Here is a 25466-nt window from a genome sequence, read left to right as displayed (position 1 = left end):
CCCACAACACTCCTCTCCCATGTAACTAGCAGTAGGATGAGAGGGAATGGCCTCAAGCTGCACAAGGGGAGATTCAGGATGGTCGTTAGGAAATACTTCTTTGGAGAGAGTGGTGAGGCACAGGCTGCCCAGGGAGGTGGTGGAGTCACCATCCCTGAAGGTGTTCAAGAAACATTTAAACACTGTACCAAGGGACATGGTTTAGTGAGTAATATTGGTGATAGGTGGACGGTTGGACTGAATGATCTCGGAGGTCTTTTCCAACCTTGGTGATTCTATGTATCTTTTTGCATGATACTTGTTTGTCTGTTTCCTTTCTGGAGAATTATCATTCATCTATAGGTAACCTATGCTTAGGACAGGAGTTGATAGGATAAGATTGCAAAAGACACTGCCCTCGATGTGTTTGTGCAACCACTTAGATCCTCTGTGGAGGAAGAACTGATACATATTATGTTAACAGTTCTCAACACGTTCCTCACGTAGCTGCAATAGGAGAGCCAAAGAAGACAGATGCCCCCCTGAACAACCACAGGGAGTCCAGGTGCTAAACAGCACACTTTGACTTTAGCACACTCTCATTTTACTCTAATGTTTTGTCACAAAGACCTATGCAATCAGTTCACATGCACAGTGGAAAGATTTTTACAGTAAAAGTTGAGATATTTTCTATATGTTCAATGAAGTTCACTTAAGTGCCTATTTCTCACTGCTAGGTACATGTCTGCTTGAGCTGGAAAACTTCCTAGCAAGGTGCAAGTCTTCAGCAGAGAAGTCAGTACTTGTCAGACCACGCAGAGAGCTCGCTTTTCAGGCAGGCTTACACTTTCCTCACAACTCCTATGGCATTGTACGTGCCTGCAACTACATGCCCCAGAACCAGCTTTTACTCTAAAAAGGCAGAAGATTCTTTCCCCAAGTTTTAACTTTAGCTTTATTTTGAAACATTCCCCTTTTTTCCTGACTAATGGAGCTCAAGAAGGAACACCTCCCTCAGGTCAAAAGCACGGAAGATGCTTGTGATGATCTGCCAAGATCTTAACAAGGGCATCCTCAGCACCTCGAAGCTGCACATCAGTGGAATGTGTCCCATATATTAATAATACTTAAACTTCTCTCAACACGCTCAGACACAGTCTTGATGCCAACCCACAGCTCCTGAGGGCAGAATGACAGCATCCACACAGGCTATTAAGCTGAAACACGAGTGTTCATGTTTTTGGCTAATCCCCTTAAGTACTAGGTATTTTGGAATCCCTTTCTCTAAGACCACGAAACTACATATTTTAATCTGAAAGAGATGAGCTGCAATGCTGGCATTAATTGTGAGAACTCTCACTTCTTTATTACCACAGCACTATTGGTATATAATGAACATATCAGATTCTCAAATGAAATATTTTTTAAGGAAATGGCTCAGACCCATGCAAAACCTCTCCAAGTAAGAACATTTTTGGGGTGTAGGTGGATTCGTTCAAAATATGCCCTGAGAACATTTCTCTGCACTGCCAGGAGTTAGGCCAGTGGGTGCGGACTGTGCTCCTTCTCACTGTCCTTGTTCCAGGACATGCCAAGGAATGCTGAATCACTTCACCCTGTGTTACAGAAGTAACAGCCTCTTTGAAAATACTGTACTAACATTCAAGCTGTAGGAGTGCTGACTGACTGCAGAAAGTGGTTTAAGTCCTGCAGTCAGAATCTAAGACAAAAGCCACTATGACAACTTCTGAGATTAAGAACATCTTGATTTGGATACATATCTTTAGATTACTTAATCAGAAAGAATACTGTGGACAACGAGGATTTAAAACAATTATATAACCAAGCCAATTTTACACTGGTCTTATTGGAAGATGTGGCAATGGGACTCTCTGTGCATTGTGTACATTTCCAAAATGACGAAACCAGAGGACAGAAGAATTGAAACTGAAAATCCAGGCTGCTCATTTCATCTAGTTTCTATACCTCAGCAAATCAAAGCCAAAACAAAATCCTGAAACTTCCCTACGCTTCCTTCTCCATATTCCCAAGGAAGGGAAAGAAAAACCATTAAATGTCATTGTAAGACTATCACTTTCTATTATTTCCTCATCTCAGGTTTGGTAAGAAAATACAATGGTAGCACTCCATGTGCCTGGAGAAGAAAACTGACATAAGAAGTTGAAGATAATACCAACAACAGTGAGAGAAAGAACAGTAAGAAAGCAAGCTTAGTAGTACGGATTAGTTGCCAAGTAGAGGCAGATCTTTCCTTGCTGACATGACACAGACTTCACTTTTGGGCTAGGTGAGCTGTACAGCAAAGAGCTGGGATCCCCCCCAGCTGCTCCACTAGTCTCTGTCTGGTTAATCTCTACCAGAAACACACTCTCTCTCTTCCAACCATTGTAAGCATCAAGGTTAAAGATCACAATCTGAAAACAAAACATGCTGAAAGACTTGTCTTCTCTCAAAGTGAGAAGAAAGCATGTCTAACTTTTCAGACTGCATGCTTTCCAGTATGAGTGTGCTGGATTATCAGAGCTTATATGACAGCTTTCATCAGGGGATCACACAACACAGTGCAAACAAGCAACATGTTAACCCGTAAGGCAGAGATAAATCAAGATTTTCTATATCTCACTGAGCAGGAGAGTGAAGAGCTGAAAATGTAAGGATTCATGTAATGTCACATGGAAGCAAGAGGTGCTGCAATGGAAGCCTCCAACCAAAGTAACATGCCTGCATAGAAAAAAGCCCAAACTCCACTGTTTTTTCTTAAATTCTTATGGGATCACAAGCCCTAAGATTTCAACAGGTCAAATAAATCAAGGTCTAACTCAGGATTATACATCTCTTTTCAAAAATCATGTAACCATTACATGACCTTGACAAAAAATTGAGGGGGTTCTTACGGACTTCTAAGGGTGAGGGAAGGGGGGAAATAAGGAAGCAAGTCCCAGATAAGCATACAATAGTACATCACTCACTCCAGCCTCACTCCATTCCACTTGGGAACAGAATCAGTACTTCTCTGTGCAGGCACTTACTCTATAGATATGTAACTCCTATACACTTTTCTGTTCCAGAATGACAATAACTTTTGCCCTTGGCACAGTATGAGCAAAATCTTACATTAGAGGATAATTATCCTGCCGCAGTCATGCATCAAACTAATAGTTACTCCAGCACACATTTAGAGATCGCCACTTAGGAAGAGGCAGAACTTGGAGCTGAAGATGCTGTGGGGCAGACACCCAGACACAGGACCTTTAGACACAATGTACCCCCCTCACCTCTAAACAGTGCAGTCTCCCAAACAGCAGCATTACCCTTTATTTCTTGGCCATAAAGGAGGAGTGAGGGAGATGCAAGCACAGGTTTTGATGTTGGTTCTAGGAATATAACAAGATAAAAGCCATAACTGTGTAACAGCACCAAACAAAAATAAGCTAGGCATCCCACAAAGTCATCCAACACATCCATTAACACTCCTAGTAAGTGACAGCTTCTACCTTTTGCAGCCACCGACACCAGTAACGTTATGAATCTAGTCATTCAACATTTCAGTGAAGAGTAAAGGGGATTATAGGCTTTGCAAGGAACAAAAGGTCATGAAATCCGAACCCAGCACAGATACTTCTCATAGCTCTAAACTTGACAAGGTGTGCTTACAGATCCAGCAAGGAACCTCCTTCAAGCTTTGGAGAAGTTTATGGGAACTGCAGTCCTCCTGTTGGGAGCAGACACACTTCTTGGAAGATTGATTCTTCTTAAACAGAAATTGCTTAAAGCATTTCAAATTATATAAGTATAAAACCAGCAGGCACTGTGGTACTGTGCAGAAGGCCACATTCTCTCTCATTTCCCAATAGGTTTCAAGATTACAGCCAAGAGCACACAGAGGCCAAAAAGATGCCTCCCATAAACTTGCAAGAATCCTTCTTGCTTTTTTAAACCTGAAAAGACCTTTGGTTGTGCAGTGTGGAGTTCCCAGAAATGTGAATACGCAAAGAAAAAAAAAGATCCCTGGAGAGCTAGCCTTATTAGCAACCTGCTTCTTCCTCTTTAAAGTTGGTTCAGCTAGAAAGTCTGAATCTCAGCCCCAGGAAATTATGAGCATGAAATCGTAACACCCAAATAGGCACAGGCAGAGGTCCCAGTGACTTCATCCAGTCAGATCTCAAGTTACAGAAGTTAGATCTGGATTTGTAAGTGCCATCACCAAACCTCCAAATCCTTCAAGGTATCTTCAAAACCTGGACTCAAATCTTACGACTGCCAACCTCTTCCATTAGCACGGATGCTGAGCATTTAAAGGATGAAATGTTGCTCGTATGAGGAAACACACAGGTGCTTTAAAGGTCAGAGTCTGGGAGTTCATTCTGTGCTTTTATCATGCTTTAGACATGGGTGGATGGAGGACTAACTGCTGCCAATGGAAACACTGTTTCTTATTCACAAGGACACGCAGCAGCAAAACCAAAATTACTCAAAACAAATAGTATTGAAATTACTCAGGTCAAGGACAGTGGAGCCAAGAACACCCAAGAAGGGTGGGATGCAGGTATCTTACATCATCTTGACATTTTAAAGGGACTTTTTTGGGGTTTAACGTTGATGCTTTCATGGAAAACAAACAAACAAACAAACAAAAACTAATCAGTTATGTGACAAAAATCTCTCCTTTTTCTCCTGTTCTTGAATTCTTTGAATAGTTAGTATCATTGAAAACACAGAGCTATGTTCTTCCCACTGAGGGAGCTCCACAAAACCTGGCTGTTGGAGAAATACATGATAAAGAGCTTCTTGTAGCAGATGCACATGCAACCACTGCATCAAGACCGTGAGTTTCATCCACCTACCACACAAATAAAAGAACCGGGCTTTTTGGGGTTGTAGCAGCTCTAAATGGCTGGGCCACGAATGCTGAGTTTCAAGTCAGCCCAAGCATAGCTTTGCCTCTTACATTGACAGTGAAGTTCAAACAAAACAAATGCTGCAGAAGTCAACTTTCACATGACTATATCAAGCAACAATGCAGAAATGACCCCCAAGTTGAGGTCCCAAAACTTTATCACAGTTTCTAACCAAGTTTTTAAGTGAACCACTAGCTGGAATCACCAGATACCTTCTTACATCACTCACTCTGTCACTTTGTCCCAGCCCTTTGTCGGAGCACAGGCAACAGTTCCCAGGGTGGTACCAGCAGGTTGTGTGACAAGGCATTTGTGGCTGTTAGCCCCTCTCCAGCACGTCTGCATTGCACGTTGGTGGGCCTCCAGCTCGGCAAGAACTGCTGCCCCTCTCCTAACAGTTTGCTGCAAAGTATTCACAAGTCAGCCAGTTCACAAGCCCAGATTAGAAGGTGACACCAGTTAATATCACCTGATGGTATTGTTTAGCTAAGGATTCTTTTTTAAAGACACGTTCATAGCAGCCATTTTGACAGAATAATCACAGCACTTAGTGTTGGCTTTCATCTCCCCCATGTGACTGACTTGCTTCTTCCATTTTCTAGCGCTCAGCTGTGACTGCTGTAGTGTTTCAGCTATCTGCACTAGTGCTAGAAACACGCTTGTGCCACCAAGCTTAGATCTGGATCAAAAATACTGAGAGAGTCTGGGGGAGTTCAGATCAGCAGGTTGTAATCACCCTGCCTCGGTGAAGGTGACTTATCTCTGCAGCTGACTCTGATATGTGCCTGCTGGCTGAAAAGGGACAGGGCAATCTGGGATTTAAAGTGGGCAAGTCTGATTTGGCATCAGTCTAATCTCCAACTATATATACTTGGAGAAATATTTATTTTACACGCATACAGCTCTAAACGCACTTAGCATATTTAGACATTTTTATTAATACATGCAAAGACACAAAAGATTTTGAAAGTTTCCCTTCTCAATGGGAAAAAAAAAAAAAGTCACCTTGTTCTGGAAATATTACAAGCTGCCACAGGAGTCAGAAAGGAACGACTCTGCCTCCCTTGCCCTGAAAGCACTGACAGATGCATTGAAGTACATCCCGGGCACCAGGTGGTGGTGGTGCAGACTGGAGGCAAGCAGAGCGATGCTGCCAGCAGAACCCCAGCCCCGCACAAAGCGGTCAGACCTCCTGCACCCAGTGCGAGGCAGCTGGATGATGGCACTCGAGCAAAGGGAGCCGCATTGAGCAACATGGTGGGGAAAGGAGGGCACGGCATGATTTTAGTTCTCCATAGCATGTTGTCATTTTACACATTTTTGCATAAACCAGAATAAAACCTTGTGGCTCTTTCCAGCAGCGTTAGAGGTATAGCGAGACGTATAGATTTCCAGCAACACTCCTTTAGCTCACATGCTTGACAGTTTTCAAGAAAAACTGCCCAAACGTGACTTGCCAGTTTTTATGGAATTTTGGCTCGAGTATTTTTTAACTACTTAATATAGATCACATTTATTATCATCGGTGGAAAATATTATCTTCTCAGATTTCCTTATATTGTAAGCTCTGGGAATATAATTAATTCATTCCAGTGTTACAAATATGTAAAACTATTACAAATACATCACTGAATGCATTTTCTTAAATTCCTTTGCAGTTTGCAGCTTTGTTTCTGGCAGCACCGATATCCTTCTGCTGATGATCATATTGTCCCTCAGCCCTAGAAATCTTCCTGGAATAAACCTATTGATTAATGCTCTTGTGACTTACTAACTCATATGGCAACAGGGAACTATTTATATCAGTAGAGGCTATTTGTCCCTCATATATGTGCACATTTTGACTTCACATTTGATGCATCTCTCTCAAGCAGTTTGATGCTATCCATCATTCCACTGCAGCTCTAGCACTTCTGTTACAAAAAATTCCATTAGGCACTAGGGGTCAGTCAACTGTATTAAAAACATAAAGCAATTTACTAAACTATACGTTTAATGAGGCCTTGGGGAGAGAAAGGATCACATGCACAAACAACAATTTCAGGAATCAGACCTAAACCTGTAGCAGATAAAGTATAAACTATGATCGGCTTGTGACAAATCCTCAGCATAACCCCACACCTGGTTTCTATCAGCAGAACATAAGATCTACAGTTTAACATCTTTTAGGACGTATCTATAGCTGTGAATTACCATGCATTAATGAGAGAAACCTTCATCTTAAACAAATACAACAAACCTCCAAGTTTGCTCAGAAAGTTGCTTGTTGCTCAAATTATGTTGCTGTCACCTGCGGGTTTTCTAGCAGGTATGCACAAAAGCCAAATGGTGGTTTTACTTTGCATCCCCTGGCTTTCCAGTGACCTGTGTCACTTATTATGTGGTCAGTCCTTGTGTCACTGTCATCCCAACAGGAGCTCACCTCACCTCTCAGAGAACATTTCTTCGTACCACTCAGTTTTGAGGATATCTGATTGCTATGTTGCATTTCCCACCCTGCCTGGGCAAGCACTCACAACTTGCATCTCTGTCCAGTGAAGCACCCAGGCCTTCAGTTTCCTTTCTCTAGTGAGAGGTGGATACTAAGAGGAACAAATCCACAGAAGATGTTACCTAGATAACAGTGCCACCAACAACCAACAGGATAGAGCAGAGTCCAAGGTGACCCAATCACTCCCAGAATCCTAGATCTTACTGATCCCCAAACCTGGATACACTTCCAATAAAAAAGCCTTGCAGCACTTTGTGGGCATCATGGAAGAAGTCTGTCCTTGCTGCAGGTAATGAGGGAGCCAAACAGGACCAACGTCACACTGAAATTCCCAACCATAGCATGTTCAGCAGAGAAGAGAGAGTATGGAGACCATGGTGATGGTCAGTGAAACAAGCTGCCTCACAGAGCTAACGGTGGGACTGCTTCTACCCTTCTACAGTGTCACTCCTCCTTTTGCCCTAACAGCTGTATCACTTAGACAAGCTGGCTCCAGGTACCCTTCTGTACTCATACAGGTCATATTTGCTGTTTGTCCCTTGGCAGGGGGAGAAGACAACATCTCTCACTCTAAGCTGTGGCCATGCTGGAAAAAGTACTGTCTCTCACTTAGTGAAAATTGAGAACTATCATTTTACTTAATCAGTCCCTGCTACGCACATCCAGCTGCTCATTCCATCTTCCTCTGGACGCTCCCTCTTCACCTCTACCCTGCACGGTCACCTAAGTGAGGACTGCAGCACTGAACATTTTAACAAAACAGAAATACACGCTCCAACCATAGCAGCAAAAAAGAAACTGAGGATTGAAAAAACACCATCAGTCAGAGATTGCAAAAATACAAATGATTCAAAGCATGACTAGGGTTTCATCTCTTTCTGTACTGTTGAGTCACTTAATTTTGTTGCGCAATTTATGCTGACTTCAGTTGTTAGGAAAGGTAAAACAACAACAACAAAAAATCAGGAGCAACCTTAAGGAAATCTAATTTTGGGAAGAGAATCTCACAGCAGCCAGATCTCTCCAAGTGACTCACACAGATTGTACCACTTGGAGCCAGCGGTGTCCTTCCACTCCAGTGCAACAGCTCAGTTTGTCCAGTGTCTTCTGGAAAATGGATACCTGCTCAAGTACAGACAGCCAGTATCAGTGTGAATAAAAATACCGTGCCTCTGCACGTACCATTGTTTTCCCTTTGCCACAACATGCTCTGTAAGAACAGATGCAGATATTAGTCTGCTTTGCACTGAATTTTTCTAAACTTCTCTTAGTAAGGTAGTGATATCCCTAATTCTTCAGGGGCAGAGGATTTTGAAATTGTCCTGCTGTCTCCAAGACTGGGAAAAACCAGAAAGCTAAAACAAAGGGGGAAGGGGCAACAACCCAAGCTCTTTGTTCCAGTTGGCATGAAAGCATCATTCTTACAATAGCTCATTTTCTCCTTCCCCCCAACAGCTGACAACTCATGGCAACTAAGGACAGGGCTGCTATTGTCGTTAAGCAAATACTCATCCAATCTACGTAGGAAAAAGAAGAGCTCCAGAGATGACGGCATGCTCGAAATGCTCACAAGGACATCCCAGGAGGCGAATAAAGAGACACAGCAGTGGACGAAAGGGTTCCTGAAGTGAAACAGGGGAAAGAGAAGTGGTCCCACAGATGCAGCGGCTGCAGAAGTTGAAGAGTCAGACTGTCTGCCTCGAGACCCAGATGCTAACTAGGAGTTCACCAGAAGAGTGCACACTGCAGCCTGGGCATCCTTTATGCGTCAACCTTCCACAGCCATCCTCTTCTGGGTTATGCTGTATGCTGCTGCCTGCCCACTGTCATGCATTTCTGCATGAGGTGATGGGGAAAGAGCATCCTGAGCATAGGAAGAGCCTTTAATGCTGTCTCTCTGGTGGCAGGACAGCTTACTTCTAGCACTCAGTAACCAACATGCACTGAGAATGAACAGTTATGAACTTTCACAAATAATTTCTTTAGAACACCACCAACAGCCAAACAAACAAACAACTCACCACACACCCACACAAAATGTGTTTATTATTAAAAAACTTCTCTTTTTGTACAAAGTATGAACCCTCCCCCATATAAAGCATTTCTGCATGTTCACCACTCCAGCCACACACTTAAAGGGAGAATGGAGGCTATACATAACAACGTTAACATGTGGGATGTGTTCCAAACAAAGCACAACGCACATTTTTCCATAAGCAGTCCTAATCCTCAAAGCAGGAGCATGACTGAATATAGTCTAGTCATGGCAGCATTCGTCCAGAGCTTTGAGCTACTACAGGAAAAGTCTGCCTTCAAGGCCTACCAAACTTGCTACCCCCTATGGTGCATAAAGCTACAGCCCTAATTTTCTGAAAAAGTTGTGCAGAAGAGCTTGCACAGCTGCTGCAAATGCTGATGATGACATGCCTGCCATGGAGACAGCAAACAAACTTGTCTCTCCTTTGTAGTAGCAGTGAGGGACAAAGCCAGACAGGCCTTGAGAGTGAGTTGCATGCATGGCTATCAGAAGCTAAGCATGACACAAGGGGTGTCTTTTTCAAAAAGAGATCTTTTTCAAGACCTTTATGCATTAATACAGGCCAGCCTCTCAAAGCAACTGTGGGCTTTGTGAGCTCTGCTTTATGCAGTTATTCTGAAGACTACACTCATAAGCAACAATCCCATCCAAATCAAACAAACTAGGGACTCAGAAATGCACAGGTTTGAACGTACCTTTTACAGACTTCTCGGCTTATCACACCTTTGTGACAGCTTCACAAAGCTCCCGTGCAACCTCCAGGCAGTTGTTCTACTCAGCACAGATAACTAGCAGCTAACTTGTAGCTTGCTTCACGATGAAGAAGCACAATGCTCTTGCTTGTCAAAGGGAGAACTGCTTTCATGCAGCAAATCCTCTGCTGCCCTTCAAAGGGATTCTCAACACGCTTCTGAAGGGGACTTTGGTTGTGGGGACTCTTACCTTAACTTGACCAGCCTTAAGAAAAGAACCCACTACCAGTCATCACATGCCCAAGACAGACCACACACTGCTGAACAAGGCTGCTGCAGTAGGGGGTGGCAGTCTGTATGCTTGGTGTCAAGTTCCTCCTCAGCTGCCCTTATTGCCTTGGTCCTGAAAATTTTGCATGACTTCAGACATGCTTGCAACAGACTGTTTGTATTCATCACCATGAGCATCACATTGCTTGCCAATGTTTTGAAACTGGCGCTGGCTAGATTGCAAAAAGAGATGGATGTGTGATAAGAAGAATCATGGGAATTTAAAGTTCACTCCAAGCCTCAAAATTCTGTAATTTTTCAGTTGGATGCCACAATGCACAGCATGTGAAGCGTTGGGATCTTACACAGCAGTGGTAGAGCAATGCATCCTGGTAAGCCGAGCACCTCTTTGGAAACACTGCAGAACTGGAGAGTTGTAGTGATACATATCAAAAACTACTTCAGTTGCACAATGACACAGTGTTGGCTGCATAATGTTTATAGATCTATAATACAACTATACAAAATCACGGTATGTATTATCTTATTAGTCTTACGGATTCACCTCTAGGCAAACCATTTGTTGCACACATTTGTGCTGCACCAGCAGTGAAGTGAAGCATGGAGTGCTGCAAGACAGCACAGCTGCAGAAAATTGCTATTATGCTAGCTCTCAGCATCAGTTTTACAAAAGTTGAAAATAAACTAGACTTTTCAGCGTGTCAGATTCCTTCCCAGAACATTATGGTTTGGTTCTCTTATCAATTTGAAAACTCTACTAAAAAGTTTCAAGCTTTTTTGATTGTGAAATACTTAAGAAGCCATAGAGACAGGCACTATGCAGATAAACAATCTTGGTACAACAGCAGCTGCAGAAGGGCAGTAAACATGCATTCTGGTGTTCTGCAACTAAACACTGTAAGACAAAAACAAGAAAGCATCCATGATTAGGGCAATTTATAGCCCAAAATAAACTTGAAGATTGATGAAGAGCACAAGATCAAAAAAACCTACTCCTTCCATTTCACCAGTTTTGTAATCAATTTGGAACGAGAGAGGAGAAGAATTTAAGAGATTAGGGGAAAGTCATTCTTCATTCCCCATGGGTCTGATCCAGAGCTTATTGAAGTCAATGAAATGACTCCCATTACAGGTCCACTGGATTTTTCAATCAGGCCACAAGAGATGATTACTAAAGTGGCTGTGCAAGGAGAACGAGGTTGTTTCAGAAAAAATAATGATCAGGATTTTCCTTTAAGGGAATCATAGACTCCATGGGACAGTAAAAACTAAGTACACCTAGCCTCTGCACTCAAGGGTAAATAGTTGTCAATAGCATTCAATTAAGGAAACACGTGATCAACAATTTCTTTTCTGTTAATATACAGAGGATGATAGAGGTGAAAACATAATTATGTTGTTTCTGCTCCTTCCCTGCACCCCAGTGAACTGCACACAAGTTGTTATCAAAAACGCAATTCAAGCTCACTGCTTCCTCTGATTTTTGTGTAGCTCTTTTACAACAGTGAGGAGGACCTCCAAATGTGAAAAGCTGATGCTATAAGACAAAGACTGGAGAATCCATGTGCAGATATTTCTTAAACTTCTCTTAATTCATTATTTACAATTTTTTGGGTTGTGAGTCAATGATGACTGTAAGTTGGAGTTCCCCCTGAAATTCTGCCTTTACAAGCAAGTTTTTTCAGGACTCAGTCCAGAAGAGCAAAATGATTCTTGGAATTGTTATTATCTTTTGGGTCACTTCTTTTTTTCCTTTTTTTTTTTTTTTTTTTACCCTTTTGTTTGAGACATGAATGTTCTGAAACACATGTCCAGCCAGAACAGTACAAATTTTTTTTTTTTTTTTTTTTTTTAAGCTTCCATTGTGGTAAAAATGGAATGTTCTGCTTTAAGAAAAACAAAACCATAAAAACATAAGCAAAAGAATCCCCTAAAGTCATACCGTAAGCAATGAAGCAACTCCAGGTGACTTCATTGGGTCAGTAGTTGTCTGAACTCTGAAGGTCCTTTGCATTCTTGCCTGTAACCTTTCTGAGACTGAACTTCCTTTTGATGTTCGTCTCACTGTAATTTGCTAATCTGCCCAGGAATATAGGAACTGCATCGGTCACCAGAAAGTTAAAAACTGCAGTTCTATCTCTTTACAATGCAGAGAAGCAACTGAATGATCAAAAGAGGGAGACAGTCACGTTCTGGGGGGCAGTGAGGGCAAGCTGTGGGGATGACGTGCCCCCAGAGCACTGCCCACAGCAGAATGCCATGACTCAGGAATTATGGTGACATTATAGCAGAATTCAGCCCCTGCAACAGGACAATAAAGCCTCTACAGAGCTGTTGCTCTCTCTCTCTCTTGTATCTAGGATCTACTTTTTGAAGATTCTCCATCCTCAGATCTTGAAGATATAGATAAAAGACTGAAACGTTCTCTGGTCCCTGCAACACAGACACTTTCCTGAAGTAGTCAGGAAGGCTAGCGATCCCTTGTCCAAGGAGTCGGTACTTCTCTTGCCTTGATCTTGGATTACAAAGCCACTGCCACTTTATAATGGTCTAAAAGAATTATGTATTGTGTTATTCGTCTCAGCAGGTCACCATTAACCCAGATCAAGGTTATCAGTTTTTGCCACTATATACGTACCATAAAAATCAAATTATTGCAATGTTCTGTCTCTTTCTTTCTCTAATATTAAACTGGTTACCCTCATTTGCTTAATTTTCACCACATTTAAAATAAGCTTCAGTCTCTTTCTCATTTCAGATGCCCAAGTGTACCTACAGATGAATACAAATCAGCTTTTCCATTTCTTTAACAAAATAAAAAGGAATTAGACAAAATTTATGAATTCAATCATTTTGATGATTTTGTTATTTTGGACACTAAATATCTATCATCTTTGGTTGGCTGCAACATTCAGATCCTCTTCCAGATACAGCCGGCCTTACTACAGAGGCATATTACAACTCTAATTTTGCTGTACTCACAGATATTCATTTCTTTGTAGCAAGCTATTCATAACAAAGAGAAACAAAACACATCCCACATCTATAGTCAAAACTGGTCTCAGAAATAGTGACATTTATGGAAGGAAATACAATTCAACTGAAGTACATACTGATTAACACATTAAAGCAACAGAAGCTGCAGATGAGCTGAAGTGACAAGTTCAGAGAGAAACAAAAAGACAGATGCTAAAATGGCAGCAGCATAAGATCTGTTGGTTGCATATTTTGTGTTATACTCATTTCATCTCCTCAATTATTTTTGCAGTAATACCAGCATTTCTTGGACAGAAGGCAAAAGAAGGGGAAAACCTAGCTCCCTGAGCTGAAACAGAGGACCTGTACAAGGATCCCTTTCTAGACAAGTCCTTCCAAATGCAACACACAAAGCTGCTAACAGTCCTTTTGAGAAGATGCAGCACTCCCAAAGCATGTGATCAAGTGAACTTCTGCTATAGGTTTTCAGTATTAGTTGCAATATTCCTGCCAGTGTAGCTCTGTTACTGGGCTCCCACACTGTCCCGATTTGATCGGCCACACTCTGATGCTTTTGATTTAAAACAACAACAACAAACAGTTTATGAAGACAAGATGAAGAAAGAGGGACATGCCATTCGTCTCCATGACCTATCTGAACTTTGTTCTACACTGAACAACACTTGCTTGTCAGTAGGATTCCAAGAAAGTATGGAGACGACTTCATTTTTTAAGTTTGCTTGGGAATATACTTCTCAGCTGCTATACAGGAAAAAGCCCATTCATTAAAATTACATTACTGAGACCAGATCTGAGGTATTTAACGAGGTCTTATATTAATTATGCAAGATCAGGAAAGCATCTGGGTTTCTTTGAGATCCCACAGATGGGCACATGAAGGACAAACAAAATAAGTGCTGCAAAAGAACAAACATAAACATGCCTGCAAACACAATTGCTCACTCTGCCTTGAATTACAAAACAGCATTTTTCACATGGCTAGAGTCTTAGGTCATAACAAGTGTCAGTGGAGAAGAATTCAAGAGAGGCAAAGATGTAATATGCTAGCAATACGTCTACCAGGACCTGGCTTTGGAAATAAGTTTTCTTGGAGAAAAGGCTTTAATAATAAGCAAGTGTATCAGATTTCTGCAAACACACTGTTAAGGTCGGCAGAGCAGCTGGCAGCAAGACGAGTTCTGTGACCTGCTCCTGAACCCTTCAAACTCATTTCCTGTCAAACATCAGACCCAAGAGGACAAGCAAAAAGCTGTTAAGCTCTCTTCTAGAAGAGTCTGAGATTAGAATTCCAGTAATGGCTCACATTCCTTTCCAGTTGTCCTGAACTGGCCACTTCCAGCATTGAGGATTGCTATGCCGTATGGCAGCGCTCTCCTCCTCTGGGGAGAAGGAAGAGAGAGCGGGGGTGGAAGGGAAGAGTGAGGCCACGGAAAATAGGATCCAGCTTTTCGGACAGCAAACAGGAGAGTCAGATGTGCTATTCATTTAAATAAATTAGAGCTACTTCTGGTAGATCTAAACAGAGAGAATTGTTCAACTTGTCCATGAGAGTAAAGGTAAGTCCTGATGCAATTTGCCTCTGCAATCCCCTCCTAGAGCTGAAAATGAGGAGGCCAAGGAGAGGCTCACCCCTTCCCAAAGCCAGCAGACAGGAGCTGGTGCACACAGCCAGAGCCAGCCACCCTTTCCCAACAGCACAGAAGAAAAAAGAGGCACCCTGCTCATTTCAGATCTGCACTCGTTCACACCAGCAACTTTGAAAGCTTTTACAGTGGACAGATCAGAAACGTCAACCAGGCATTTTTCCAAAGAGAAGCACCCAACAGTTAATGTACTTACTCCAGTATATAACACATACAACCACATGAACCACTTTGGATTTTCCCTAGTTTCCACCACAAACTGGATGCAACATTTCAGAACACTTGAAAATAACTAAATGAAAAGCCTAGCAAGGAATATTCTGCACAGAGGCTTCCTAGTTCTCTTGCACCAGCTCTGCCAGAGTCCAAGTTCACAAGGAATCACAGCACCAGATCAAATTTCTCAAATCCCTCTGGTTTATTTGACAAGATGGTTCTTGGGTCCTCTGAAGATTCAGTTGTGTACATGTCTACAGATGGAAAAGTATGGTACGATATTAGAAGATACCATTTCATTCCATTTTAAGAAATAACAAGTATTTCACTCATTCTCTCTCTCTTTCCCCCACCATCATTCTGCCATCATAAACCTTTCTGTTTCTAACCATTTCCACCACAACAAGAAGAAGATTACAATGACATTTTGCTTTTCTGCTTTTCAGGAGGCAGCAGGTATCTGGAAATCAACTTAGTAATCATTAATTAGTTGCATCTCAGTAACTATCTTCGATACCATCTTCATGTTCTGATTACATTGCTATAAGAAAAGCAATACATCTAAATATATAGCATACTTTGCATTAAGATCTAAATCAAATCTTAAGAAAAATATTAAGAAAAACAAGAGAATTAAACTTCTAGCAAATAAAAAATTTGCTTTCAGTATGGATGAAAAAGTGAATAAATCATCATAGACAGATGCTCACAATTTTGTTTTTGTTTCTGTTTATTATTCTATTATTGCCTAGCAGCTTATATTCATCACTGGAAATAAGCCAATATCTGGGAAAAAAAAAAAAAAAAAAAAAAAAGCAGCACTTCTACAGCAGGTGTATAAACTGAACAATTTCTACCACCAACAGAAAAATGATATTTGGCATGACTTTTCGATTTTGGGTCTGTTACCTCTAGTCAGTTCATTAAAATTTTACTGCCTTCATTCTCTAACCCAGAAATAGCAAAGAAACTCTTCCCTTTCCCCCCAAATCACACAGCTCCTAATCATTGGTTTGTGTCCCAGGGACTACACTGCTGCACACAAATCACCACACGATCCTTCATGTCAAAAAACCTGAAGAATGCTTCAGTGGGATTAGATGTATTTTCCAGATTTACTGCTGGAAATCCTTGGAAGCCTAGGGATGAACAGACTAACATTTCAGTTCGATTTAGTGACTCTTCGAATTGGGTAGTATAGCTGCTGGCTGAGAAATGACTGACCTGCAGCCAACACATAAAAGGTAGCGTTGAACAAAGAACAAATAAGAAAAATGCCACCCCAGAATACAAGGCTTGGGCTCATTTAGACAGACCACTGTGTAATGACAAAGTCAGCTCCCTCACCAAAGCCACAGCCAGACTGTGCTTTCTGCTCACAGTAACTTGGGCATTTACTGCAGAAAGGATGCAAGGCATGTGCCATAACACTCTTAGCCATTAAAGGATATCACAGAATGGCCAGGGTTGGAAGGGACCTCAAGGATCACGAATCTCCAACCCTACTGCCACATGCAGGGCCACCAACCTCCCCATTTCATACCAGACCAGGCTGCCCAGGGCCCCATCCAACCTGGCCTTGAACACCTCCAGGGATGGGGCATCCACAACCTCTCTGGGCAGCTGTTCCAGCACCTCACCACTCTCTCTGTAAAGAACTTCCCCCTGACATCCAACCTAAATCTTCCCTCCCTCAACTTAAAACCATTTCCCCTTGTCCTGCAGTTATCAACCCTTTCAAAGAGTTGATTCCCCTCCTGTTTGTAGGCTCCCTTTAAGTATTGAAAGGCTGCAGTGAGGTCACCCTGCAGCCTTCTTTTCTCCCTCAACTCCAAGCCCAGCTCCCTCAGCCTGTCTTTGCAGGGGAGGTGCTCCAGTCCCCTGATCATCTTTGTGGCTCTCCTCTGGACCCTCTCCAACAGCTCCCTGTCTTTCTTGCACTGGGGGCTCCAGACCTGGACACAGTACTGCAGATGGGGCCTCACAAGAGCAGAGTAGAGGGGGACAATCACCTCCCTGTCCCTGCTGGCCACCCCTCTTTTGATAGAGCCCAGGATATCATTTGCCTTCTGAGACACAAGGGCACATTGCTGGCTTCTTTTGTACCACAAGCTTCCTTTCCTGAAAGGACACTCAGTTCTTTGACTCAGGATGATTTGTGGAATACATATGTTAATGCAGCCTGAAAAACAACTATGACCACTCACAGTGAACTTCAAGAGGCTACAACTAGATCTGCCTCCCTCACAGTCATATTTATTGTACAACTTATAACTTTGCTCTTTCCAAATACTTAAGTCCGAATTCAAACTTCACAGTTCCTTCCCCTTCAAGTTCCAGATGTGCTTACGAACATTCCCAAAATTTGAAAAAGCTTGGATCCAACTGAGAAACATTTCTAATGTTTGTTACAATTAACTTGAATGGAATCAGGTATATGCAGTTGTAATCTCCCTCCAACAAACAAACAAAATTATAACAGAAATTTTCATGTATCAAGCTAACTTGAATTATACAAGGACAGAGATTTAAAACTAAATACTTTGGATACAATGAGGAGTATGCTCTCAAGATACTAATCATAATGCATCAAGAGCTCTAGGACTCAGAACAAAAATAAGTTTTGCTTCCACCTATATAAATCATTTTGTAATAACCAAATCAAAAACTACCCTGACAGTGCCAGGTCTTACTGACCTCAGCTCAGATCAGCAGTAAATACGTCTACCATAATTAACTGAGTTAACAAGTGAAGAACATGCTGCTGCATTCCACAAAAACATTTGCATTTCCCTCTATTCACACAACTGTGTCTGTGTACAGAGCTAAACACAACTCCAAATTCATTATCAAACTATAAATAAAGCAGAACAGAACACACACTTCCCTGTGCTGGTATGCTCAAGGCATTCTTGTTTGATAACCCACATAATGCTATCTGAGGTTTATCCTTGAGGAAAGATACTGGAATAAAACTAAAAGCTCGATACCTGAGTTGCATTTCAGGTTGCAGTATGGGATGTTTTTGAAAATCATCATGTGAACCACTCAGGACTTTCTGAAAGAAAATTTGGGGGCAGCTAATTGAGTTCCTGCCCTACAAGTTAAAGTCTGCTCTGCATTTAAGATGTATAACAAAATGCAGGTTTCGTTATGCAGCAGAGCCCAGCATTCCCTTATTCCAGAAAATGTAACAGTTCCTTACAGTTAGGCTGTTGAAATTTACAGAATGTTAGGTGCCCCCTCCCCTCACACATATACCACACTGCCTCTTGAAGCACCTTGTGAGGAAGGAATGAAATGCTTCCCCCTATTGATATTTTATTTTTTAGAGTTTTCCCAGCTGAGTAACTTCCCAGCAACTTTCTAGCATTAAGAAAACACCTTTAGCCATTCAACATATCTATACTGCAGAATGAGTATCAGTATCTCTGACTAAGTGAAAAAACAGAGCTCTTCACCTGAATGCTGTTTCCCTAAGGATGTGTCTGCACTTCTCAACATAGCTCAGGATTTTCATGTTCTAATTCACAACACTGAGCACACAAATTGAAACTGCTCATGTTGAAGGATATGCTGCATAAAGCAGGCATCTTCTCACAACAGCAGTCCTTTTCTGTATCCATACAAGTGAGCCCCAAATGAACACTCTAGGTGAGAACAGGAGCACAAATGGCTTCAGAGATCAGGATGGAACTGTACACTAACCAAAAGTAACAAAGACTCTACCTGAAGACTTCACAGAGCTTCCTCTCTGATGCCTGGGTAGTACTGCACTCACACAATGTGATTAATTTGACATCTTTTTCTCCAGTTCTTTATTAGCCTTCAAAGTCAGTGACAGTTGAGGAGCTAGAAATGCTAAAGCTGGGTTTGATAGCAAGCATTGAAACATTATACAAGAACAAACTCCCTTATTTTGCAGAAGACTCTGGAATAATTTTCTATAATAAGGATAGATTTAAAGAAAAATGATACATCTTAGGATTTTGCTTGTACTCTTCCACTATCATATCAAAGAACTATACAAGGCCAAATGAAAATGTGACCAAAATCCAAATAACTGGATTTTAAAAGGCTGTCTTGTCAGATTTAGAAAGTAAGAAGAATGGTTGTCGTACTGTCCTTTCTGCTTCTGAGCATAAGAAGTGTTGACTGCTCAGAGAACAGAGAAGCTGGGCTGCAGATACTCAGATTGTCATAAACAGTAAGGGTAACCACTGGAGAAAGAGAAAACTTAGTCTACTAACATACCTCAACAAGCAACACTGGTCACTAAATGAAGATGCTGAAAGCGGCAAAAAGATAATAAGGTTAGAACACTGTAAAAGTTAACAAAACACAACCTCAGGTATGTCCCAAACCATATGAACGTGGAGAAGTCCTCTGAAAACAAACCAGGTTCTTGTAGCTGCTCACTGCCCTGCACTCGGCACTCCATACAAATCTGATGTATATTCTAAAATGGCATTGGCATTTTGAAATCCAATCTTGCAGCTACTTCAAAATTTGGCATAAGAACAAATGGCTGTCACTTGAAAAAGATATTTGGGAACTTGAACAAGTTAAACAGGAATTGTTTTATGGGGATCCAAAACCCAATTAATATTATCATTAGGAATTATGATAGTTTTTAATCAAAGAGTATGCAGTGTTCACTTGCTAGCGTAGAAATCATATTGTGTTTGAATGTTTTGAAAAAGTTTCTGAAGGACTCTGACTAAAAATGTCAGAAGTCTAATACTGACATGTATTACTTGGTCTTTCCTGAATGGATTTTTTTTTTTTTTTTTTTAACCCATGAAACTGTATCTTGATGCCTTTGAATTGATATCTTTGGGAAAATGAAGGAAATGCCTAAAACAACTGGTTTATTTCTTCTAGTGCAAATAAAACAACTTTTTTCTTTTTTTCTTAAAATTTGCAGCATGCAAAACATAGCATGCAAATAGATTTTTTTTCTAGGAGGCAAAGAAGAAGGAAAAGAGAAGGTCCCACAGAAGCTAATGACAGCATATCATGGAACTTTATTGTCATCTACAAAGTGCACGGAAAATTTCATTGCTTTAACACAGCACAGGAATAACTTGGCTGTTACCTATTAAGGCTCATATCCAGTAGAAGGTCCTTTTTGCTGTACACGTCAGCAGAATCCCATAAATAGGGAAAAACCAACCAACAAACCAAACCAGGAGGTTGCTAACAAGTAATGGATGTTTGCTATAAAATCTTTAACAAAAAAGCCTTTCTTTCCATGTATAAGAATTAGATTTGTTCACAAAAAAGGGAAAATTATTTCAAGCAAAGAGAGCCTTAGATCCTTCAGAGGCAATGGTTTTAACTTTATCAAAACCAGAGTTAAAAGGTTGAAGAGCTACTGTTTCTACAGTCTAAAGAATGGATATTCAAAAGGAAAAGAATGTAAATTAAAGAAACGTTTCTGACAAGCAAAGCACAAATGCCAAAGACACTGAAGCATTTTTGTGGTGTCCTGACATAGCAATTTTATCTCTGTGACACATTGTAAGGATAGACTAGAAGAATTAAGGACTCTAGGACTGACCAACACAAACTCAAGTCCAGTACAAAGCAGTGTGTGAATTTAAACCATATGAAAAATCTTTATCCAAAAGGTCTAAGAGATATTGGCAAAGCTGGGTTTCAAAGTATTGCATATCTCACTCCAATAGTAAAAATGTAGCTGGCCAGCCATGTTAACAACCAAGCTATAACAAGACATATGTCACATCACATAGCCTGTCAAACTTTCGTAAACAATAACCAGCTTTGTCAAATATCTGAACTAGTACATTTCTTCACCATAAAGCAGTGTTAAATTACATCACATGGCCTCACTACAGTTTGATTTGAACCAGGATGCCAGATCTGAATTTCTCTGTGCTTTTAAAGAATTTCTTGGATTCAAACTATTAAGCTAGACTGTAACTACCAGATGGATCTATCAAGTTTAGGCCTGCATTAGATCAAGGGAACATTTCCAAGTTGCATCACTTTTTCAGGTGGATACCTCACATCATGGGACTTCAGGACAGCAAACAGATACCTGTTTAAGTTTCTCTTTGGCAATAAAGTAACTATGCTCACTCTAAGAGCTTGCATCAGAACAAAAGAGCTGTCTTGTACTGAACATCACTTCAGGAGCAAGTTCCTATCCTACGTGTCAGTGCTGGGCCAACCTCCATTCTCTGCTTCTAGACCTGTAATATCTTAAAAAGTTCAGAAACTCTAAGAGCAACACTAAGACACTGTGGCAAGATTTAATGAAGAATTAAAGTTCAGAAGAAAAAGTTAGCATCCCTCTCATCCTTGTTGATTGCACCATTTGCTTATCAATCTTGAGTCTCAAGGAGGTTCCCATGGTTGCTGTCACCAGCTATCCCAAGAGTAGTCGGTCATCATATAAAGTAGTAAAATTTATATACCTCACAATATCAAAAACTCATCTGACATTCTTGGAATATGGAATCAATCACAAAACAGCCTGGGTTGAAAAAAATCTTAAAGATATCTAGTTTGAACATGCCTGCTGAAAAGGGTTTGGGCGTTACTGGTAAATGACAAGCTGGACATGAGCCAGCAGTGTGCCTTCACAGCCCAGAAAGCCAACTGTATCCTGGGCTGCGTCAAAAGAAGCATGGCCAGCAAGTCGAAGACCTTGCCCCTCTGCTCTGCACTGGCGAGATCTCACCCGAAGTACTACATTCAGATGTGGAGACCTCAGTACAGGAGAGACACGGACCTGTTAGAGAGCATCCAGAGGTGGGCCACAGAAACAATCCAAGGGATAGAACGCCTCCCCTAAAAGAGGAAGGCTGAGAGCAATGGCTGTTTAGCCTGCAGAAGAGAAGGCTCTGAGGAGAGCTGATAGCAGTTTTCTATTATGTAAAGGGAGTCTATAACAAGGAAGGGGACAGACTCTTTAGCAATGTCTTTCTTGACAGGACAAGGGAAACAGCTTCAAACTAGAAGAGGGGAGATTTGGACTGGATATAAGGAAAAGTTTCTTACAAGAAGGGTGGCATAGCACTGGAACAGATTGCACAGAGCAGTGGTGGATGTCCTGTCCTTGGAGACATTCGAGGTCAGGCTGAACCAGGCTCTGGGCACTTGATCAAGCTGTGGGTGTTGCTGTTTACTGCAAGAGAGTTGGACGAGATGATCTTTAAAAGGGTCCCTTCCAACTCAACAGATTCTGTGACTGAGGTTCCACTTAACAGAATACACATAAACCACTTGAGCAAGATCTTAGGGTCACTCCTTTGGGTGTTCACTTGGCAGAATACCCTATTGAAAGAACTTGGTGCTCATCTTACAGACAACCAAAAGGCACCAAATATGATATACAAACTAGTTTCCGCAGTCACTGCATTAGTTAACAGCTATATTAAACTAATTGAATTTGCAAGTAATTCCTAAGTGATACATATCTTGATTACTACTTGCAACAAACACTATCTCATAATTTCTTTTGTGAAATCATAATTCCATAGAATAAGAAGAAATTGCCTCTTGCAAATCCAACTGTTTCCCCTTCATTTTGCACTTAACATGCTTTATTTTTGTTCTCTTTCTCAAAAATAGTATTTTAGGAATTATGATGGTAAACATAGAGAGGACGGAAACATGGGTTCAAAATGCGCTACTAAAAGGAAAGCAACTTTAATAATAACATAAAGTATTGCTTTCTATTTTACCAAAGCTCAAATTCAATTTATCACATACGATAACCTTCCCGGGGGACGAAATCTCTGCTTTGTTGAACTCATGGTGAGTTTTCTCAAAGAGTTAAGCAGAACATAATTTTACTGCAAAAATAAGAGTTCACAAATGAACAAAAAAACACCAAAGAAATTAAAAGTAGACCTTTTCCTGGTCCCACACATATGACAGTCACAGTTCAGTTACATTTTTTCTTGGATTTTGCTACCTATGACAGCAAAGTAACAGACCTATCAAACAGTATGCTAAGAAAATGGAGTACTCTGTACATTTTTGCTGTTGACAGTACTATTCAGGAAGTCAAGCATAAGCAAAATTAAGCACTATAATTCAAGTATATGCTTTTTATATTCATGTAATCTCTGAGAAATGTTCTGGTTGGCTACAATATTGCCTAAGAGAAAGGTAAATGTTGTCTTCTGCGATTCAGCTACATCCAAAAGTACTGCTATAATGAAAGAAAGACTTGTCTCGTTTAACACAGTAGGTTTACCTGAAGACACTACACGCACCTCCTACAGGACTCAGCTGCAACATGGAATTTCTTTAATTGGTCACATACCATTGGATGGGCAACAACATGCTAAGAGATTGTCTCAACTGGCACATCACACACGTCAGTGACATAAATAATGCATTAAATGCACAGCATAGAGGCATGCTACTCTCAAGATCAGCATAGAGAAGAATACCTTATCCCTTCTTCTGAGCACAGGAGGTTCTTTGTTGATAGCGGTAACTTTGAAAAACCCTTTTCCAAGATGGCAGAAGCACAAACATAAGACATGGTCAACAACATGAAAAAAGCTGAAAACCTAGCAGTAATTGTTAGCACACTGTAATGCAAGATTAATCAGGAATCCTTGGTTGGCAGGTAAAACATCTGCATCTGTGAACAGTCTGACTTCAGTACCTCATGCAACAACTACTTGCACTTGTTTTTAAAGCAAATTACAACACCCAAATATTCTCCATCATAAGAACACAATGTCCAAAGTTTATTTTGACATAGCTTCAATACCTTCAGCTTCTGCACAGTTTAGGTATTTTATTTTTCAGTAGAATAACTCTATTGACATGACTACACTCAGAGCTATTCCTGATTTATACTAAATCCTTTAGGGAATTGGGACTGCATGCAGAAAAATTCTATTGTAATGTAGAAATTAGATGCTGAAGGTGGGCTAGTTGTACTTATTTTCTTATATGTGCGTTTTTTATTTGTTTATCCTGACAAACTTATTTCACGCAGAGGTACATGTGGATCCAAAATGTGTAATGACCTAGTAAACAGCTGCAGGCACTTCTTGGCTCAATTCCATTTCTACAGCATATAATAGATTTTGCAAAGCTCCATTTGTTACAAGTTAGAGAGAAAACTGCTATGAATTTGCCTTACAGTTGATAAGAGATACAGCCTATGCAGAATGCAGAATCTGTAAACTAAACAGCTTTGTGTAAATTGTTCTGATAGTGGTGCAGTGAACCTTAATCACTAACCACTAAGTTATGCGGCTGGTTTTAGAGCAACAACTTGAACAGCACAATAAACCTCCTTTCTCAGGGAAGAGTTAGCTCCCCAGATCATAGCAGTTGAGTCTCAAGCCACAAATTACTTTTAAGCAGGAGGTGACACAAGTAGCACACAAATAAACAAATAAATCACCAAGGAACTCCTTCATTTAAGTTAGTAGGTCCTTTGATGCATACAAGAGCTTAGAATATCTTCCCAAAACAGCTTGCAGGCTAATCATTCAGGACAGAACATTACCCTCAAAAGCACACCAATACCACATTCATAAAATAACACGTGCAAAGACCACTGCATGCTAACAGCTGCATACTGAGCTATTACGGTGCAAGAAAGTCTTCACGTTCTAGCAGTTAACAGAGAACAATAATACTAGGAACTACATCATAACAGCACTGCTCTTCCAACCCTTTAGGGCCCATGCTTACCTCTAAGAATGGCAGCTAAAATCACACACAGATTGCTGGAAGCCGCACGCTGGTAACACAGCAACTTCTGTTTTCTTCTTACTCAGGGTTCAGAGGAGCTCTGCTGTATGTGAAGGCAGCCTCATCCAATAAGCCTTTACTCTGTTACACACACTAAAGCCTGCTCTTTCCAGACTCTATCACCTTACAGGTACTAAGTCAGGAACAAACACAAAGCCACAGACACGGCTGCTGCTCCAGGCCCTTCTCTATCTGAAACAGTCCCAGTTACTGACACAGGTGCTACTCACACGGCCAATCTACAGCCCCTTCTTTGTTTAAATCAGCCCCACCCCAGCTACTGGCACAGGTGGCGCTCATAAAGTGCCTGCTGCCCCAGCTGGGCTGTCCATGAGCGATAACTGGGCTGAGGCCCACTTTTTTTCTGTGATGAGATCCAAAACAAGTGGGAAAAAACCCCACTTGGCATAAGGAACGTATTACAGAATTTATTAGGCGCGT

At 41.1% G+C, this 25466-nt stretch overlaps 1 long non-coding RNA gene across 5 annotated transcripts in view; it reads right to left on the bottom strand.

The window, feature by feature from the left end:
• LOC122157754 overlaps nucleotides 1–25260 on the bottom strand; it is a 50533-nt gene extending 25273 nt beyond the window's left edge. For 4 of the 5 annotated variants that reach the window (XR_006168010.1, XR_006168012.1, XR_006168013.1 and 1 more), the window contains exon 1: nucleotides 24966–25260. This is a non-coding gene — a long non-coding RNA (uncharacterized LOC122157754). Of the gene's footprint in view, nucleotides 1–8425; nucleotides 9006–24965 lie in introns of those variants that run through there. The other variant, XR_006168011.1, reaches the window with a different exon arrangement.
• Nucleotides 25261–25466: the final 206 nt, after the last annotated feature.

The sequence above is a fragment of the Centrocercus urophasianus genome, unplaced genomic scaffold, assembly GCF_019232065.1.
Source record: "Centrocercus urophasianus isolate 14NV4802_14NV808 unplaced genomic scaffold, USGS_Curo_1.0 seq_14, whole genome shotgun sequence".
Lineage (NCBI taxonomy): Eukaryota > Metazoa > Chordata > Aves > Galliformes > Phasianidae > Centrocercus > Centrocercus urophasianus.
The sequence above is the reverse complement of the archived record's forward strand: the minus strand, read 5'-3'. Positions and strand labels throughout refer to the sequence as shown.